This window comes from Balaenoptera musculus, chromosome 5 (assembly GCF_009873245.2).
Source record: "Balaenoptera musculus isolate JJ_BM4_2016_0621 chromosome 5, mBalMus1.pri.v3, whole genome shotgun sequence".
Lineage (NCBI taxonomy): Eukaryota > Metazoa > Chordata > Mammalia > Artiodactyla > Balaenopteridae > Balaenoptera > Balaenoptera musculus.
Genome location: NC_045789.1, coordinates 52,237,388 through 52,249,661, shown reverse-complemented (window position 1 = coordinate 52,249,661; position 12,274 = coordinate 52,237,388). Strand labels below are relative to the sequence as shown.

The following is a 12,274-nucleotide window of genomic DNA, read 5'->3' as shown; positions in this document are numbered from 1 at the left end:
GCCGGAGCACCAAGACCCTGTTAGCCACACAGCAGATGGCTGGGGACTGACTGAAGGTGACGTCCACTTAGTCAAATCACAGCACTGTCCTCTGTCACTTTGCCTGGAGCTGCTGTCGGGGATGCAGCCACGGCCGCCGCCTGGAGACACAGTGGGTGCATGCGTGGATGTGCACGCACGCGCGCACCTGTGTGTGTGTGTGTGTGTGAGCTCTTGTTTGCGGTGTGGCTCACTAACTGCTCCCGCCACCACCAACCCCTTCCCCCCAGAAAGCGTCGGCCGCCTGAAATTTTTTAAAAAGCTTTTTATTTTGGAATATAGCAAACATGAACAAAAGAGGAGAGAATTGCACAGTGAACTCCCATCTACCATTACGCAGCTTCAACAATTCCCGATATGTTGCCAATCTTGTCTCACACACCCCTAGCTTTTTTTTTTGGCTGGAATATTTTAAAGCGAATCCTACATTGTGTTATTTCACCAATTAATAAAATATTTCTAAGAAATAAATACATTAAAAAAAACCCAATACTATTATCATACCTAATAGAAATTAATAGTAATTTGTTAGTATCATCTAATACTCAATTAAATATTCAAGCTTCCTTAATTGTCCCCCCTGTTTTTTTAAAACCAGTTGATTTGTTCAAACCAGGATCTCAACCTGCATTTTGCGTTCGATAGTTACATCTGGTAGGTTTCTTTTTAATCTACCAGAGTTAAAGAGGGTGTTTTTAAGTTAGGGAGTACCATGCTTCTGTGGGGTGGCCCACTCCTTGCTAAGAAGCCACTAGAGCCAAACAAGTATTTCTTCCATCATTAGACAAGGGATGACAAGCTGAAGGCATTTTCCTTAAAATACAATAGATGTAACTAAGGAATCTGCAATCTTTCCATGTCCTTTGTGTTCTTACAAGATTAATCCAGAAAATTTACTGTTAAAAACAACTTTAAACATATTCCTTTATTATTTAAAGCATAGATTTGAGTCATGGGTGTTAAAAAGCCAGCAAAAAATCCATTCCACATTATTTTCTTGATACCTACGTGTTAGTCATTTGCTTTGGCATCTTCTAACACTGAGAATTGCCGTCCCTGGGGCAAATTTAGGTAGGTGAGGATTCAGGTGGCAACTACATAAGTCATGAACTTCAAGGCTAGTTTGGCAGAAGTTAATAAAGATTATATGAATAAGTTAATGCAGATTGGCCTTAGTTCAGAGGACTGACATGAGGCGGAAGTCAGTGTGCTGGTGCTGAGCGCTGGGGATAAAGTCTTCTAAGGTGGGTTGGTCCGCTCCTTGATCTGCACACAGAGGACTGAGGCAGGCTGTGGCCTGGCTGCTGTAGGAAGCTGCCTCAGCAGACCCTGCCTGTACCTTCTGTGCTGTGGCCCTTGGAAGACCTTCTGAGTAGAAGTAGGTTCCAGGGAGGACCTTAATGGAAATGTTTATATAATGACAAAGATTTAAAAAGTAAAGAAGACTGTAAGCTTGAGGAAATATTACGGCTGCTCAGAAACCCCCAGTGGTTTCTAGTTGCTCAGAGTAAATGTCAAAGTCCTTTGAATAGCCTCCCAGGCCATGCAGCCTGCCCCTCCTTTAGTTTGACCTTTCTGGACTTATCTCCTATCCTACTCTGCTCTAGCCACTGGGAGTCACTCTGCTCCCACCCCATCCCACCAGCACTCCCTAAATCTCTTCCTTGCTTACATTTTTCCATAGCAGTATCACCCCCTAACATATTATGCAATTTACTTTTAAATGTTGTTTATTGTCTATTTTTCCACTATAGATTTATCCTTAGTGCCTAGAATAAGGCCTATTCATAGTAGCCACTTAATAAATTGGTTAACTGAATGAGTAGACAAGTTAAACTTTGGAAAATTTGATCACAAGTATATACACTGAGAGATTCCTTTAGGAAAATGAAGGATAAACTTTGAACAGTATTGTGGAAAGAGACATTGGTAAGGGAACATAGACTAGAGAAGTATCTTCAGTGTTCATGTAACAGTGAACTGTGCTTATAAAGTTTATGAGATAAAGTCGGTTTTCTGCTTAATAGTAGAGCCCGTATCGTGAGCGATGTACTCTTCTGACTTTGGTACTGTAGATCCTTGGCATGTGTGAACCTAACAATTGTGATTTTGGCTATTTGCGGGGAGCCCTGAAGGATCATACCGTGTAGTCATTTGTGCTTTATAGAGACATTAGTGGTGACCCCCTGTGCCACTGGTGAGCCCAGACTGAGCCTGGTGGATGGCCCACCCCCTGCACTGCCTGTCATCCTGGTAGCCTTCTTTTCCTTGGGAATTCAGAAACTCGTATAGTGACACTTGACCACACATTAGATCAGAAATTATATGTTATGGTGATATTTGTGAATTTGAGCATTTGCAAAACAGGGTTGGGGAAGTGTTTTATGAATGTCAGGGGTCTGTATACTCTGTCGGTGTTCTGGTGAGTCTGCTCTTTCACCAAAGCTCTGTTTAAATTTGTGATCCTGGGTTCCTGAAGACTCTGGAACAGATCAATCAAATTAGCTAAAGGGAGGCAGCATGACATGTAGTGGTTAAGAGCACAGACCTGTAGATCTAGACCACCTGGGTTTGAATCCTGACTTTGACAGTTATTAGCTGTGTGACTTTGGGTAAGTAACTTAATCTCGCTGTGCCTCAGAGATGTTGATGATAAAAATGGTACATACCTCATTAGATTATTGTCAGAATGAAATGAGCTGGTGATATTTGTAAAGCAGTTACAACAGTGGCTGGCACGTAGTAAGCTTAACCTAAGTGTTTGCCGAATAAAAATAAAGACATTTATTTGGGAAGCCTGTTAGAGGATACTTCAACTTCTGGCCCGTAGATACACCAAGATAGGAAAAGAGGTGAGTGGAAGTGATATAATTTGAAGTTATAGGAAGGCATACTGAAGTTAAGTAATATGAAAAAAAATTCTTGAAGGTAATCCCTGATGGACATGGGTTGGTTAATTTTGAAGGAGTATGAGAGAGTGGTTAAGTTAAACTTCCTGCCTGGTCTTCTTGTGACACTTACTGTGTGATTTTGGGTAAATTATTAACTTCAAATTACAACTGTAAATGGGTATGTTAAAAGTATTTACCTTAGGGGGTTGTCATGAGGATTGAATCAAACAAGCATTGTAAAGTGCTTAGCACAATACCTGGCATGTAGAAAATGTTTTAAACATGAGACTTTTAAGGAATTAATCGATGATGAGAATCCCTACTCTCAGTCCCTACATTGTTACAGGTATTGAAGTCCTTTAGCTAAAACCTTCATCCCTGTCTTATTATTAAGCCAGCTCGGCAAAATTTTACAGCATCATGAATGAAATAATGCATGCACGGTGCTTAGCACATTGCCTGGCATGTAGCAAGAAATCAATAAAATGCCAGGAGCCTTGTCCTTGCCAGCAGATGTGGCGGTTCATGATGGAAGATGTGAATGGTGTGGCTGCCACTTTGGGTAGGGATGGGAAGGGAAGGCTGGTTTCTCCATTGTCAGCTCTGGGTGTCAGAGGTGGGATCTCAGGAGCTGTACCAGCTCAGATGCCATCCAGCTGACTCCCAGCACTGTGTCCTGGAACAAACACCTTCTCTGGAGTCCCCATCCACCTGCCAACTTGGATCTGACCTGAGGTCACTGTAGAAGCCACAATGAATGTATGCAAAGTCACAGACTCAAATGAGAAGTATGAATTAACTCTGGATATCCGGGCTATCCCTGTACTAATTACTACAGATAATTAACATTGACTATGTATAAATTTAAAGTTAGGCTGCAATTTCCAGAGCTCAAAGTTTACGTTGACATTTCAAATCCTAATTTCCTTTTGCAGGTAGTTGCTATCCAGCTTCTTTATTGGTTTACGTAAACACATTACAGAGTTTTATTTGTCCAGTTTCAGGCCTGAGGAACAAAATTGAGCTTTCTCATAGCTTCTCATGCTTCTTCCGGATTTTTTTTTTAATTAATTTATTTTTTAAAATTTATTTATTTATTTATTTATGGCTGCATTGGGTCTTGGTTGCTGCGCGTGGGCTTTCTCTAGTTGCGGCAAGCGGAGGCTATTCTTCGTTGCAGTGTGTGGGCTTCTCATTGTGGTGGCTTCTCTTGTTGTGGAGCACAGGCTCTAGGCACGCGGGCTCAGTAGTTGTGGCGCACAGGCTTGGTTGCTTCACGGCATGTGGGATCTTTCCGGACCAGGGTTCAAACCCATGTCCTCTGCTTTGGCAGGCGGATTCTTAACCACTGCGCCACCAGGGAAGCCCTCTTCTGGATTTTTAAAGCACTATAAGCTGTGATTTAAGTTCGTTCTTTCATATAGTCGTTAAGCACATATTTACTTAGAACCTACTATGTGACAGATCTAGGTACCTCTTAACTTTTTATTTTTAAGCAGACAAGGGGAAATTCTCATTTGAATTTAATTCTGCATATCACAGTGCAGTTACAGTCTATGTGAAAGGTTAAGTTCTAAAGTTAGGCAATAAGGAAAAAATTAGATAGTTAAGATTATTCTTTAAAAAATCACTTAATTCATCCATAGACACAACATTTTTCAAGGGATACAACACAGCCATTTCCCCCTCTAACTTTGGAGCAAATCACTGTTCTGACAAGTAATTGAAAGTTAGCTTGGGTATGGGGTTCATGTTTGAAAACTACATTCAGGGTCTTTACACTTAGAGATGCACTTAGTACCAAACATGTGTGTACCCTCACTGTACCCCTTCCTGAATGGCTGATTGATGGATCAATCCATTCATTCATCAACATTTGATGAGTACTTACTATGTGTAGCGCCTATGCTTGACCCTGGAGGTAGAAAGGCTCTAGAAAGATGATACTTGCTCTCAAAGAGCTCATATGGTGGTGGGGACAACTGCCATGATGTGTCCAAGGACAGTCGCTTGAGGTTAAATAAATGATTGTGACAGTGCAGTGTTGTACCTGCTGCGTGAGAAGCAGACACGTTCAAGGAGCCAATGGAGAACAGAGGAAGAAGCGTGGCTCTTCTTGGGGAAGGGTGTGTTTGAGAGTGTAGAGAGAATTCTAGAGAGTTGAATCTTGAAGAATGGGTTAACTAGGATGACATGGTATTTAGAGGAAACAGCGTGTACACGAAGGTATGGTAGCCTGTTCAGGGAATGGAATGGCGTGGAGAGATAAGCTCCGGTCTTCGTTTCTGTGCGAGGGCTTTCTCTAGTTGTGGCAAGCGGGGGCCACTCTTCATCGCGGTGCGCAGGCCTCTCACTATCGCGGCCTCTCTTGTTGCGGAGCACAGGCTCCAAACGCGCAGGCTCAGTAGTTGTGGCTCATGGGCCTAGTTGCTCCGCGGCATGTAGGATCTTCCCAGACCAGGGCTCGAACCCGTGTCCCCTGCATTGGCAGGCAGACTCTCAACCACTGCGCCACCAGGAAAGCCCAAAGTGCTGAATTTTTGTTGTAGGAACTCTGGTCAGAAGCAGAAGCATATGGGTCGGAAGCAAGTGGATCAGCCCATTAAAAAAATATTAAAGGGTGTAAGGGTAAGTCAGGAGGATGTCCCAGGGGGTCAGGCAAGCCGTTCCCTTTTCAGCACTTAATACCCTCTCCAGCAGTTTCTCCCTTCATCCCTCACCTCCCCTGAGCCTCCAGGCCCTTCCTCACCCTTCACGCTGTCTCCATCCTGCTACTAGTTCTTTCCCTGTCCTTTATCGCCGAGCCTGCTCCAGCCTTTCAGAGCTCAGTCAGCAATCTGAGGACAGTGTAGGAGACCTTGCCCCAACATGCAGAAGATGGGAGAGAGGAGTTTGGCCCTTGGCCTTGAGGGGCAGTTTATTGCTGGTCTCCCCAGTTGACAGTCCCGTGCATTTGCTTATGGGGACAGAATTATGGCCTTTGGGCTTGTAAGACTGTTAATAACTCTACTATACTCTCTGGACCCTTGGGACCTTAGATTTAGATTCAGCTAAAATTAATTGAATATATTTACTCTGGGAACTTATTTAATACCCTAAATCACTTATGAAGTGTTTTAGGGTCATTTTAAGGTACACTGAAGCAAGAAGTTAACTAACGTTCCCAAGGTTACACAGTTGCTAAAGGGCACATCTGGGATTTGCACTCACTTTTACCTGATTCTGCATATGTGTAGATGGACCAGCTTCTGTAACTGGCCATCATATTAAATAAAGTTTCCAGGGGAAATTTTAAAAAGCAGATTTGAAATGACCTTTTCTAAATTGAAATTTTTATTGAAATAATTGTAGATTTACATGTATATTTGAGAAATAATACAGAGAGATCACTTGTATACTGCCAGTATTCCCCACCATTAACATTTTGCAAAACTTGAGTACAGTATCACAACCAGGACTTTGGCACTGATACGATTCACTGATCACTTATGATCCACTTATTCAGATTTCCTCAGTTTTATTTGTACTCATTTCTTTGTGTGTATGTGTGTGTTTTTAGTTCTGTACAATTTTATCACCTGTGTAGATTCGTGTATGTATCACCACAGGTGAGATACTGAACAGGACCAACTCAGCAAGGACCTTTCATGTTGCCCTTTTATTACCGTGAGCACCACCCGCTGCCGTCTCTGTACTCTGGTCACCACAGACCTGTCCTTCGCATCTAAAATTTTGTCATTTCAAAAATGTTGTATAAATGGAACCATACAGTATGTAACCTTTTGGGATTGGTCTTTTTCATAGCCTAATCCCTTGGAGATTCATTCAATTTACTTTTTTTTTCACCAGTAGTTTGTTTCTTTTTATTGCTAAGCAGTATTCCATGGTATGGATATACCAGTTGGTTTAACCATTCACCTGTTGAAAGACATCTGGGCTAATTACTAGTTTTTGGCTATTACAAATAAAGCTGCTCTGAACATTCATGTACAGGTTTTTGCGTGAACATAAGTTTTCACTTCTCTAGGATAAATGCCCAAGAGTGCAAATGAACTTTTAATGCAGTTCATAAATCTGGAATTATGTTTGGCGTGATCCTGCTCTGGATTCCATTTTCACCTTTTATCCGGTGTGAAGTCTGATTTCGTGTGGGGCTGTCACCCCTTTCTCCCTGGCCTCGGGCCTGTGTACATTGCCAGACTGCTGAGGGCACCCCTGAACTCTGTGGAGGGGATTTGCTTTGCTTTGCTGCTGCCTGATCGCTGGGACTCGCCTCTGCCATTAGTCATGCTTGTCAGGTTTGCCACGTTGATGTTTCTTTCCCCCGGCACCTACGTCCAGAGCTCCAGGAGTCTCTGCGGTTAAGCCCACACCCGCGTTCTTCTCCCTTCCTCCCTGTGGGAGTGGAAGGCCCTCTCAGCACCCGACGACGGGTGAAGTTAGGAAGGAAACAGTTGCAGCTTTTCCTCCGCCCCTGCTCTCCACTTCCCTGTAGTGAACGCATGTTGCCGAAAGATGGCAGTGCTCTTTGCAGCCACTGAGATTGCTCTCCCCTGTCGCCTGTGCTTTGGAGAACCGATATTGTTCTTTATGTGTATGTTGAAAATGTGGACAGCAGATTTTCCAAAACAACAAAGGCACCAGGAAAACACTGTGTGGTTTACAAAGTTTGAAAGAAAACATCACGTTGGCAAATAATGGGTGATGGAAACGGTTCCCCACTTCTTAGATATGAGTTGAATAGGAAATAGAATTCCGGGATGTGTGTGTGAGGGAATAATTTTAGATGTCAGTACTGATCGTTGCATTCTGTGTGGCTCCTGAAAAAGACCTGTGAAAATATTGATTTCTTGCCTCCCATCTGATCTAAGACCAGCCAAGGAGCAAGGACAGCCTGCATTTGAGCTCTGAGACTTGAGATGAACCCCTTTTAGTCCTCAAGGAAAGGCCCTTATGCACAGTGTAAACATAATTTTCACGACAGCAACAGCTAATACTAATAATACAACTCTTCACTTCCTGGTATTTGTCCACTCCTCTGCGTGCGTCACTTCGGTGTGTGCGGGCATGTGTGTAAACATTTGCTGTGCACAGGAAGGTTGTTGTAAAGTGAGAGATTATGGGGTTCCCTGGCTGTTGTAAACAGCTAGTGAGGATAAAGTGAGATGAACTTTCATATGAGGTTAACTAATTAAGTTGTACGCATGGAAAGAACCGGTGGTGTCAAAGTCGGGTGTGGACTTGTGAACAACTGGAGCCGTTCTGCTCCCTAGGGTGCCATGGTCTGGTGCCTTCTTGGAAGCGGTCAGAAAGCCCCACTGTTCATTCGATCCACGTGCGGCTTGGTTAAGTGGAGAACAGGCTGTGGAGGAGAGGGGGTTGGCTCTGGGAGTGGGGCCACAAGCCCCAGAATGATTGCTCTATGTACACACCAGTGTGCCGAGGTCAGAGGGCTGTTTTCCGCTTTCCTGGGTCTGGGTGCTGCCACGGCTGTGACCCTGCAGCTCAGAACATGGCCGCGCTCCTGGGGTGACAAGGGAACACGTGGCTCCACCTTAAGCAGCAGCCTTTTTTGCTGCTAGTGCATCCTTTGGCAAAAGCCTTCAGTTGGGAGGAGAACTGCTCTGCATAAAGTTATAACCCTGAAACCAGATGCTGTTGCTATGGAGACGAGTGAAATGCTGGCGTGGGAGACAGAACAGGGGAGGGATGGGAGAAGGGAGGTGGGAGGGCAAGTGAGGCTCATCTAAAGGCTAGCACACCAAAGACCTTCAACCTTTAGCAGCACTGTGACGGGGCATGCGCGCATTCTGAAACTTGTGTGCTGGCGGCCTGCCACTTGCTGACGGGCTGAGGGGCAGCTGCTTGCTCTGTGTAGACTAGCTGGTGAGCACGTTGGCAGTTGGTGAGGGCTCTAGGGGTGGGAACTCAGAGGAGTGGAATGTAGATGGGTGCCCATGGCCCAGTGGCTGACAGTTTTGCACACATGTTTCTCGTGCCGGGCTTAAGTCACCCTTACAAGCCTGTTCGGCGATTAGGACCGGCTGCTGAGAGCCGGTCCGTTTGGCAGCAGATTTGACATGTGTTACAGTTAAATCACTTTTGTGTCCCAGAATAATGGAGGATGAGAGAAGCCCCACGTTGTGTGGACTTCTGGGGAAGGGGTCTAACTTCTCCTGTCAGAGGCCCTGTTGAAGGAAGGCGGTATTGGCCCCGTGTGGATTTTATACTGACTGGTGTGACCCTTATCCCCGTGATGATGGTGAGAAGCTTCCAAATCTGTTCTGAACTTTGCCTCACGCTGGCGATGCGAGCAACCTAGGGAGCTGTTTAGAAGCATGCTCCTTCCCTTCTTTGTTTTCAGCAAGTGCAGTTCGTGTGAAAGGAACATTTCAGAATGGATTTGGGGGCCTGATTAGGGACTAGATGAGTTCATTTCTTCTTACTGATAGAGGGGAAACCTGGTTGGGTCAGACGGTCATTTTGAAAGATATCTCTGTCTTACTAATAATAGCAAGCAACTGCTGAGAGGATTTGGTGGGGAGGGCGAACACAAACCCAAATAATTGACGCTTGTGGTGTAAAGATGGAAGAAAGCTGTAAAATCCCTGCGCTTGGTGCAAAAGCCCAGATGTGCCAGGCTGCACTTGCTCTTGACGAGGAGAGGGCTGCTCTGGGCGTGCAGGTTTTACGTTTTTCGGTTTGCATTTTCTTTTTCACTTTCCTACGGGGAGGAGGAGGCTGCTTACAGATGCTCTGCATTGCCCATCAGAAAGAACTAGGTTTCTAATTCCTTGCTATGTATAGTCTTGGAGGGAATGTGAAATATGTATCAAAGAGCCAAAGAATGCCCCAACCATTATTCTCACTCTAACTCAGACAGAGCCTGGGGACAGTGCTTCCGTTAGGCTAGATAGCTTTCTCCACCCAGGAAGAGGGCTCTGGGCCTTCACGTTTGTACGGTCTCCTTCAGTTGTTACTGCTTTCTCCCTTTAATTCTGCTTTGATTGTTTGTTGTATGCGATTTTGGGAAGGGCTTAGGTGCAAAGGCTAATAAACATTTTATTTAGGAGATGTGTGAAAAGTCAATAAATGAATTTGGGACCAGCGTGATTGATGGTGGGGTACAGAAATGATATTCTGCGGGAAATTGTGTTGGATTCTGTAGGTTGATAGGAATGGAAAGCGTTTGTTCTGAGAAGAAATGTGGGCTAAACTTCTCTTTGTTTCCTGAAGGGGAGACGGTACTATGAATGTAGATGCAGTAGTACAGGACTCCAGGATTTTGTTGTGTTTCCAAGGTCTTTTAAGGAAATTTCTCCATTAAGCTGTCATCCTTGTCTAGGTCTACAAATGCTGTATTACTGATGGGGTCTTGTTCTTTGGACCAACCCTCAGATTGCTAGGGGAAGTCTTCGAGAAGGCAGATAGGATTATAGTAGAGCCTTTGTCTGCCTTGCTCATCACTGTATCTCCAGTGCCCGGAAGGGTGCCTGGCACCTAGTAGGTACTCAGCAAATATTTACCGAATGAATGAATGGAGGAGGGCAGGAAAGAGAAAAGGGAATGACTGAACGCTGGCTGTGTGTCTAGCGCTGTGCATGGTATGTTTGAAGTACTTTGGTCACCGTCACCAATGACCTCCATATTGCCAAACCCAAGTTTTTCTTCTCTGTCTCGGCCTTTCTCAGCCTCTCGATAGCGGCACTCTCCTCCTTCCTCAACTTCCTTGACATCACTCCTTCCTGGTTTTCCTCTTACCTCGTTGACTGCTTTTGTTCCTCTGCTCTGCCTGTAAATGTTGGCTTGCCCGGCATGCCTGGCACTTGATCTTAGGTCATCTCCTCTCTTTCTGTATTTTATTCCTGCATTTCATCTAGTAATAGCTTCAGATACCAGCTTTATTCACTGATTCCCCAATTTTTATCTCCAACCTTAGGCTTCTGAGCTCTAGACTTAGACATCCATCTAGTTGTGTGCCTGACAGTTCTTTTTTTTATATATAATAAGCATCTCAACCATAAAGTGGCCAGAAAAGAACCCTTGGTTCCTCCCCTGAAACCTGTTTCTCCCATAGTCTTCCCTGGGCTCCTGAGATAGCTTCTTAGTTTCTTTTGTCTCCTGACTATTATGCACTTTTCACATAGCAGCCAGAGTGATCCTTTAAAAGGCAAAACAGCTCAAGTCACCTTCCATCTTAAAACTCTTCGGAGGCTGCCGTAACACCTAAAATTCTAACTTCTTACCATGAGCTGCATGGCCCTGATTCCCTCCAGCATTGTCACCTCCCGTTGATCTTCTGTCTGTCTGTGCGGCCTCACTGACCTTGCTCTGTTCCTATAACATGCTAAACTTCTTCCCACCTTAAGGCCTTTACACTTGCTATTCCCTTTGCTTGGAACGTTCTGCCCTCAGATTGTCAAATGCCTGGTTCCTTCCTATCATTTTCATCTCTGCTCAAATGTCGCCTCCTCAGAATCCACATCTGAACCACCTTATGCTAAGTAGCCCCCTGCCTTATTATTATTGTTTTCTGCAAAGCAATTAATGCTAAGATTACCTTGTTCATCTATTTATTATTAGTTTTTGAGGCATTTTGTCTGCCTTATTCAAAAATGTATTCCCCTCCCTCTCAAGAGTGCCAGGAACATAGCAGACCCTAAATAAATATTTGCTGAATCAGTGAATATGTTGGATTATTTAATCTTCATGGGAACCAGAGGCTCACAGAGGCTGGTAACTGACTTGACCTCTCAGATCTTCAAGGCATTTTCTTTTCTACTGTGATCCTGCTGGCTGATCCATGTCCTGTTTTTATTTAGTTTTATATTTTTAGTTTGAGTGTAGGAAAGGAAAAAAGATGAACTTTTATGTATAAGACCCATATCCCTGAAAAAGGATATTCTGCAGGTTTCCAAAAATAATGAGTTTCTTCATGGCATTGTCCACCAATAAAGGTCAGGTGAAGAAGAAAGGAAGGAAATAAACCTTTATTAAACATGTAATAGGTGCTAGGCACAAAACTGAGTGCTTTCATGTGTGTTACCTGATTTGAATTTCCTACAAGGTTGATATTATTTCCCCCTATTTTGGAGATGGTAAAACCAAGGCTCAAAAAAGTTGGATACTTTGCTCTAGGTGATACAAATACTAAGAGGTAGAACTAGGTTTTTTAAATCCGGGTCTGCCTGACACCAAATTTCTGACTTTTTAAGCTCAGTTGGTTGCTTTTTGAGATGCTCCTAAAATAGAAAGGAAGAAAAAGTGAATTCAGTGCATGTCACATAGATGATAACAAATATGGGAAGCACAAGAATAAGTTATACAGACAGTATGGAAAACAG

The 12,274-nt window shown here is 43.9% G+C and overlaps 1 protein-coding gene across 2 annotated transcripts in view; it reads left to right on the top strand.

Moving 5' to 3' along the window:
- Positions 1-12,274, top strand: part of SLC4A4 (solute carrier family 4 member 4) — a 351,691-nt gene that overhangs the window by 43,742 nt on the left and 295,675 nt on the right. The gene's annotated exons all lie outside the window — the stretch shown is intronic.